An 8,518-nucleotide genomic window follows, 5' to 3' on the forward strand; every position below is an offset into this window, starting at 1 on the left:
TTTGGTGTAGAGATTACTTAAAAGTAAAATCTTTAAAAGAAAAAAACCCCCTGTAGTCTGTCATTCTTGCCTTCTTTCTCTGAGCTTGTTGGGGAAATAAAGTCCACTGGAAAAGGTATCACTACCCTAGGGTGTTGAACTCATACAACTGGTCCCAGAGATGATTTCTACCTACAGACTTGAAAGGAGAATGCTGCAAATACCTGAAGTTTCAGTGATCTCCACACTCACTACAATGCTGCAGAGTATAGCTCTTTTTGGATTCAGCAGGAAATCTTTCACTAACATTGGCAAAATCTTTTGCTTACCTGTTGTTTTAATAAAATGTTGGAGCAGACTTCAGGAAGTCAAAGGGTTTAATTTATTTAAATGTTGAACCAAAGAATCTGATTGCATGTACTTTTGGGAACTTTTTTTTTTTTAAAGGAAGTTGGAGGGAAAACAATGTTAAGTCTTTGGATATTTTCTGGAGAACTTTTTTCTTTATTTTGGTTTTCTGAATCTGTGAACTCATCAGTTCAGTAGTAAGTACAAAGAGAAGCAGGACAGCTAAACTGAAGGCCAAAATATGAGGATGGATTGAGAGTCCAAGGACAAATAATCTCATTCAAATCAGAATTCTATTTGTCCTCCATTCAGAATTTTTCATTAAACTTTAATTTAGACAACAATGATATGAAAGGTCAAATTTCAGATTGTCAGAGGCAAGATGGGTCTGGCTACAGTAAAGGTTGTGACCTTGACCATCAGGGCTGCTGGGGAAGGAAATTGTTGGGCCTGCAAAAATCTAATTCGGAGTGAGCCTTTCACAGGGTAGCACATTGTCTAATGTTTAGTGATTAAACATTGATTCCTGCAGACATTTTTACATGCAGAAAGTCAGTTGCATGGATGGATCACAACATTTGGCAGTTCTAGAAAAGGGATGTGGAATTCATTGCTTCAATTCAATGTCCTCAGTGTGTCCACTATGGGAGGAGTGCTGGTGGTTACACACAGGAAAGGTCATGTTTCATCTCCCGTGGGGAAGTGACTGAAAGAGTCATTCCTGACCCAGCCAAGCAGGCTACAGTCCAGGGAAAAATGCTAATCTTAGCAGAGAGCCAACCACACAGGGACAACCCTAGAATTCTAAGCAGAAAACAAGCAGAAATTGAGTTGTATGGATGAGATCAACATGTGAGGATTAGAATTTACTGAACTTGGAAGTTCCCTTGGCACTCAGAGACAAAGATAATCAAATCCATGGCAGGAAAATTAATTTAAGAGTCACTCACAATCTTGGTTGTAATAGTCTTACTGGGATAGTCTGACTTAGAGAATCATTGCTGAGAGGTGAGTTGCAAGATAACCAAACTATTACATGCTGTCCTTCTTAAGTAGTCAGGAGTTGATTGAGCTGAAAGGGATATTAACTAAAAATACTGAGTTCAAGAGAACAGATTCAAGATTTGGAAATAAACCAAAAGATCTTAATGCTTATTCTAAAGATCAGAAGGGACATGAGAAGGAGGTAAAGATCCAAGTGGAGGAGATTGGAAGCCTTGGCTGCCTTCTCCTAGAGAGGGTTTTATTTACTATTGCGTTGGTTTGCACAGTTCTTACCTGCTTGCATGTTCATTCATTTACTTGATGTCATCAGATGGCATTTAATTATTCATTCAAGCAATATTTATTACTATATTTGTATTGCAGTTACAATATTGCTGAATTATGTGGAAAATGAAAATTATCAGAGAGCATAGCTGTTGCCCTTTATTTGCTTTTTACTTGGTTCAGTAATAGAATAAACATTGTTTGATCACATCTGTGTGTCTAGATTCCTATTAGAATTTAGAACGTGCATTAAAATGACTAAACAGTTCCCAGTCTTAAAGAAGTTTGAGGTTAGCATGGAAGGAAAAAGAAGCCAAATGGAAATATAATACAAGCCATTATCAGTCACAAAAGTAATTTTAGAAGTTTGTCATTAAGTTGGCCATGTAAATTATTTTATAGATACTTTGTGGACTTTTTGGCAAAGCAACTTTTTAGTCACCTAGAAAATATTGAGTAACCAGGATGCAATTTTCAAGTCTGTAAAAAGGGCTTAATTAACTTAGAAAGTAACATGAAAATGATGACTCTTAGATTTCCTGGTGGCAAGGGAGTAGTAACAATTCCATCTATAAGGACAGAATTAAGCAAATGAGAAATTCCAGAGTAAAAAAGTATAAGGAACTATTAACAAAAATGGTGTTCTATACTGACACACTATTTACACGTTTTCTCCCTAGATTTTCTTTTCTTTAAATTTTAAACATCAAGGAATATTTCCTATACAGCTGTGAATGAATTTGACATAAACGTATAATCTACCAAAGACAATGATAACAATTTAACTTGTTTTACGTATCAATATTTACCTTATCTCTAGAAGTCATATGTCTGGATTATCCCTGAAAGAGCTGAGAAGAAATTATAGATGCATCCTGCATGAGTGAAATAAGAAAGTCTCTGTATTGTTTGAAATGTTCTGATTTCTTTTATGTCCACGATTTCTGTTACTTCTCTGCCCATCACTCTCATACTGTATTCAAATATGCTATTATCATACTCTTCCCATGTTTTGTAAGGTAGGTTGGTATTATTCCCATTTTAATAAAATACATATAGAAATAAGTTCTGCCGTTTCACAACAACAGAGCTAGTGCAGAAGCAGATATGAAAAACCAAACTTCTGCCATGGCCTTCCTCCTCTTCCTCCTCCTCCCTCTTCTAGTATCTTCCTCTTCTTTTTTCTGACTTTAATCTTCATTTTGTAGCTAATTAGGGAACTGCAGTTGCCTTGCTCTGCAGCAAAACATTTATTTGAGTTGAGATGGCTTTGCTGGAAAATATTTTTTTCCCCCTGCTTTGATGCATATTCCTAGTATCTGGTGTGAAAATGAATTAAGAACCCTAGGTGATGATGTTCATCTCAATGAATGTTTACTGCTTTCAACTTCACAAGAAGTAAAGATTATTCTTTAATTAGTAGGCAATTATAAACCTGACTTTAAAGCATTTCTTTAAAATAAATTCATCCTAAAACTGATTACTTCTTTAAATAAATGATAAGAGGGCAAAAAAAGGTTCAGCAACTGGTGTATTGGTGCATTAGATACTGCAGATTTTCTTAGAGTCACTTCAAAAATAAAATAAATCATTCCTTGGTCATAGGATAGTTCTATTTTTAATTCTTTTGAGAAACCCCCCATACTGTTTTCCAGAGTGGCTGCACCAATTTGCATTCCCACTCACAGTGCAAAAGTGTTCCTTTTCTCTGCAACCTTGCCAACATCTGTTGTCTCCCAAGTCATTCATTTTAGCCATTCTGACAGGTGTGAGGTGGTATCTCATTGTAGTTTTGATTTGCATTTCCCTGATGATGAGTGATGTTGGGTGAGAATCTTTTCATGTGTCTGTTAGCCATTTGGATATCTTTGGAAAAGTGTTCATGTCTTTTCCCCATTTATTTACTGGGTCCTTTCTTTCTTTCTCTTTCTTTCTTTCTTTCTTTCTTTCTTTCTCTTTCTTTCTTTCTTTCTTTCTTTCTTTCTTTCTTTCTTTCTTTCTTTCTTCTTTTTCTTCTTTCTTGTGGCGATGTTGAATTTGATAAGTTCTTTGTAGATTTGGATACTAACCCTTTATCCGATATGCTATTTGCAAATATCTTCTTCCATTCTGTCAATTGCCTTTTAGTTTGTTGATTGTCTCCTTTGCTGTGCAGAAGCTTTTTATCTTGCTGACGTCCCAATAGTTCATTTTTGCTTTTGTTTCCCTTGCCTCCCTCCAGAGACATGTCTAGTAACAAGTTGCTGCAGTTGAGGTCAAAGAGGTTTTTGCCTGTTTTCTCCTCTAGGATTTTGATGGCTTCCTGTCTCACAGTTAAGCCTTTCATCCATGTGAATTTCTTTTTGTGTATAGTGTAAGAAAGTGGTCCAGGTTCATTCTTCTGCATGTCGCTCTCCAGTTTTCCCACCACCATTTGCTGAAGAGATGGTCATTCTTCCATTGGATACTCTTTCCTGCTTTGTAGAAGATTAGTTGGCCATGCATTTGTGGGTCTATTTCTGGGTTCTCTCTTCTGTTCTATTGATCTATATGTCTGTTTTTGTGCCAATACAATACTCTCTTGATAATTACAGCTCTGTATAGAGTTTGAAATCCGGAATCATGATGCCTCCAGCTTTGGTTTTCTTTTTCAAGATTGCTTTGGCTATTTGGGGTCTTTTCTGGTTCCATACAAATTTTAGAATTATTTGTTCTAGCACTGTGAAAAATGCTGTTGGGGTTTTGATGGGGATTGCATTGAATGTGTAGATTGTTTTGGGTAGTATAGACATTCTAACAATATTTGTTCTTCCAATCCATAAATTTATCCAAAAGATACAAAAATGCTGACTCAAAGGGTTACATGCCCCCCAATGCTTATAGTGGAGCTATCAACAGTAGCCAAATTATGGAAAGAGCCCACATGTCCATCAACTGATGAATGGATAAAGAAGATGCAATGTGTGGTGTGTGTATGTATGAATGTATATACACACACAATGGAATATTTTTTTAAGTTTATTATTTATTTTTGAGAGAAAGAGAGAGACAGAGATAAAGACAGGGACAGAGTATGAACAGGAAAGGGGCAGAGAGAGGGAGGCACAGAAAAAGCGGGCTCCAGTCTATCAGCACAGAGCCTGACGTGGGGCTCGAACTTACAAACTGTGAGATCATGACCTGAGCTGAAGTCAGACACTCAACCTACTGGGCCAACCAGGTCCCCCTACATACACACAATGGAATATTGCTCAGTGATCAAAAAGAACGAAATCTTGCCATTTGCAACAACATGGATGGAACTAGATTGTATTATGCTAAGGGAAATAAGTCAGGCAGAGAAAAAAAATACCATATGACTTCACTTATATATAGAATTCAAGAAACAGATGAACATAGGGAAAGGGAGAGAAAAATAAGATAAAAACAGAGAAGGAAGCAAAACATAAAAGACTCTTAAATACAGAGAACAAACTGAGGGTTGCTGGAGGGGAGATAGATGGGAGGATGAGCTAAATGAGTTGATGGACATTAATAAAGGCACTTGTTGGGATGAGCATTGGGTGTATATAAATGATGAATACTGGGTTCTACTCCTGAAACAATACTACATTGTATGTTAACTAACTTGAATTAAATTATGTACTCTAAAAAAATTAATTAATTTAAATAAAAATAGATCATTATCCCACAGACTTATGGTTCCTACTTTAAATTATAATTTTCTCTGTCCTTTCTTGATTTTTAAAAATGTAAGAAAATGATATACAAGGAAAGTTTATTAGGTGAAAAAAAAATCAGCGTTTGTAAATCTCCAAAGAAAATATTCTAAAAGTCACTCAGAGCCTGTGTTTCTACATGTGGTATTAAAGTATTTAATTTTATCTTCATTTATATAAAGAGCCAGAAACATTACTGAATTATCCTCCATTTTTTCTTACTGGTATATAAAACCTTTTTACCTCTGTCTAACCCACATGAGGTTGCTCTCTGATTCCTTTTCTTCTACTGCACCTGTCTAGGTTAGATATCAAGTTTACAACAGCTCTAGAGAATGAGTTGGAGGGTATTCTACTTATCCTACACGTATAAAATTCCATGAGTTGGTTAAGGCTATTTGTAATTCAGCTTGCATATTTTGACATAGAAGTGATTGTTTAGTGATTCTATATTTTTAAATGGTCATAAAGTTCAAGTCTCCTCTGCCATTGTGCAATTTTGTTCGTATCTACCTTTTTTTGAAGACAAACCAATGCCTCCATTTTCAAATTTCTTTTTTAAATTCCACATTTCTTGTACTTCCGTTGTCAAACTGGCTTCTGCTTTTTGCCTCAATCATTGCTTCCCTTCCACCCCACTTATATGTAGGGTCAATGACCCTACCTTCCTTATGTCAAAGATCTTTTTTTTTTTTCTGAGTGGAAATATGGAATTCTAAGCTCTTTTTAAAAATTTTAAGTATCGTTCACATGCAGTGTTACATTATTTCAGGCATATACCATATTGACTCAACAACTCTATACATTTTTCCATGCTCACCACAAGTGTAGCTACCTTTGTCACCAAAAAATGCTTTACAATACCATTGATTGCTTTTTCTGTGATGTATCTTTTATTCTCATGACTTATTCATTCCATAACTGGAGGGTTGTACTTCTCACTCCCTTTCGTCCATGTTTTTCCATCACCCCCACCTCCCTTCCCTCGGGCAACCATCAGTTTGTTCTGTTTTCATAGACCTGATTTTGCTTGTTAATTGTTTGTTTATTCATTTGTTATTTTTTTTTAGAGTCCACATATCAGTGAAATCATATGGTATTTGTCTTTCTCTGTCTGACTTGTTTCACTTAGCATAATATCCTCTAAGTTCATCCATGTTGTCACAAATGGTGAGGACTCATTTTTTGATGGCTGTGTAATATTCCATTTTATATGTTTCACACACACGCACACACACACACACACACACACACACACCCATATCACCCCACATCTTTTCCATTCATCTGTTGGTGGACACGGGCTTGGTTCCATATCTTGGCTATTGTAAACAATGCTGCAATAAACACAGGGGTGCACATATCTTTTTGAATTAGTGATTCTGTTTTCTTTGGGAAAGTACTCAGTAATGGAATTATTGGATCATGTGGCATTTTTGTTTTTAATGTTTTTGAGAAACCTCCATACTGCTTTCCACAATGGCTGTACCAATTTACATTCCCACCAACAATGAACAAGGATTTCTTTCTCTCCACATCCTCACCAACACTTGTTATTCTTTCTTTTTTAAAAAATTTAGTCATTTAGGCAAAAAAGAAGAATAAAAGGCACCCATATTGGAAAAAAAGAAGTTAAACTGTCACTATTTGCAGGTGATATGATACTATGTATAGAAAAGCTTAAAGACTTTTCCAAAAACTATTAGAAGTAATAAATGAATTCAATCAAGTTGTAGGATATGAAATTATTACTCTGAAATTGATTTCTATTCACTAATGACAAAGTAGCAGAAAGAGCAATTAAGACAACAATTTCATTTACAATTGTACCAAAAAGAATAAAATACTTGGGAATAAACTTAACTAAGGAGGGGAAAGAACTGTACTCTGAAAACTATAAAACAATGATGAAAGAAATTGAAGACAACACAAAACATGGGAAGATATTCTAGGCTCATGGATTGGAAAAATCAGTATTGTCAAAATGTCCATACTACCCAAAGCGATCTACAGATTCAGCGCAATCCTCATCAAAACACCAACAGCAGTTTTCACAGAACTAGAACAAATAATACTACAATTTGTATGGAACCACAAAAGACCCTGAATAGCCAAAGCAATCTTGAGAAAGAAAAGCAAAGTTGGAGGGAACACAATTTTAGATTTCAAGATATATTACAAAGCTGTAATAATCAAAACAGTATGCTACTGGCAGAAAAATAGGCACATAGATTGATGGAACTGAATAGAGACTCCAGAAATCATACGGTCAATTAATCTATGACAAAAGAGGAAAAGACTATACAATGGAGAAAAGATAGTCTCTTCAATAGTGGTGCTGGGAAAACTAGACAGCTTCCTGCAAAATGATGAAACTTCCTTACATTATACACAAACTTCCTTACACTATACACAAAAATCAACTCAAAATGTATTAACAACCTAAATGTGAGACCTGAAACCATAAAGCTCCTAGAAGACAACATAAGGCAGTAATTTCTTTGACGTTAGCCACAGCAGCATTTTTCTTGCAAGGCAAGTGAAGCAAAAGCAAAAATAAACTATTGGAACCACATAAAAAGAAAAAAGCTTCAGTACAGTGTAAGAAGCCATCAACAAAACAAAAAGGCAATCTATTGAATGGGAGAAGATATTTGAAATTATAAAGCTGATAGGAGATTAATATCAAAAATATATAAAGAATTTATATGAATCAGGGGCACCTGGGTGCCTCAGTCGGTTGGGCGTCTGACTTTGGCTCAGGTCTTGATCTCACAGTCCGTGAGTTTGGCCCCGCGTTGGGCTCTGTGCTGACAGCTCAGAGCCTGGAGCCTGCTTTGGATTCTGTGTCTCCCTCTCTCTCTGCCCTTCCCCTGCTCATGCTCTTTCTCTCTCTGTCTCAAAAATAAATAAAAACATTAAAAAATTTTAAAGAATTTATATGAATCAACACCAAACAATCTGATTTAAAGCTGGGCAAAGGACCTGACTAAACATTTTCCCAATGGTATACAGATGGCTAACAGACAGATGAAAAGAACCTCAACATCACTGATCATCAGGAAAATGCAGATCAAAACCGCAGTGAGATATCACCTTACATCTGTCAGAATTTTAAGCTCTTTTGTACTCAGTTCTTATGTGCAGTATTCCCTTACATTTTTGCTTAATATTAATATTTTCTTTCTTTTTTATCAGAGAGATTTTTTTTTTTTCAGTGTCTA

This window comes from Panthera pardus, unplaced genomic scaffold (assembly GCF_024362965.1).
Source record: "Panthera pardus isolate Hobbes unplaced genomic scaffold, ASM2436296v1 HiC_scaffold_16, whole genome shotgun sequence".
Classification (NCBI taxonomy): Eukaryota; Metazoa; Chordata; class Mammalia; order Carnivora; family Felidae; genus Panthera; species Panthera pardus.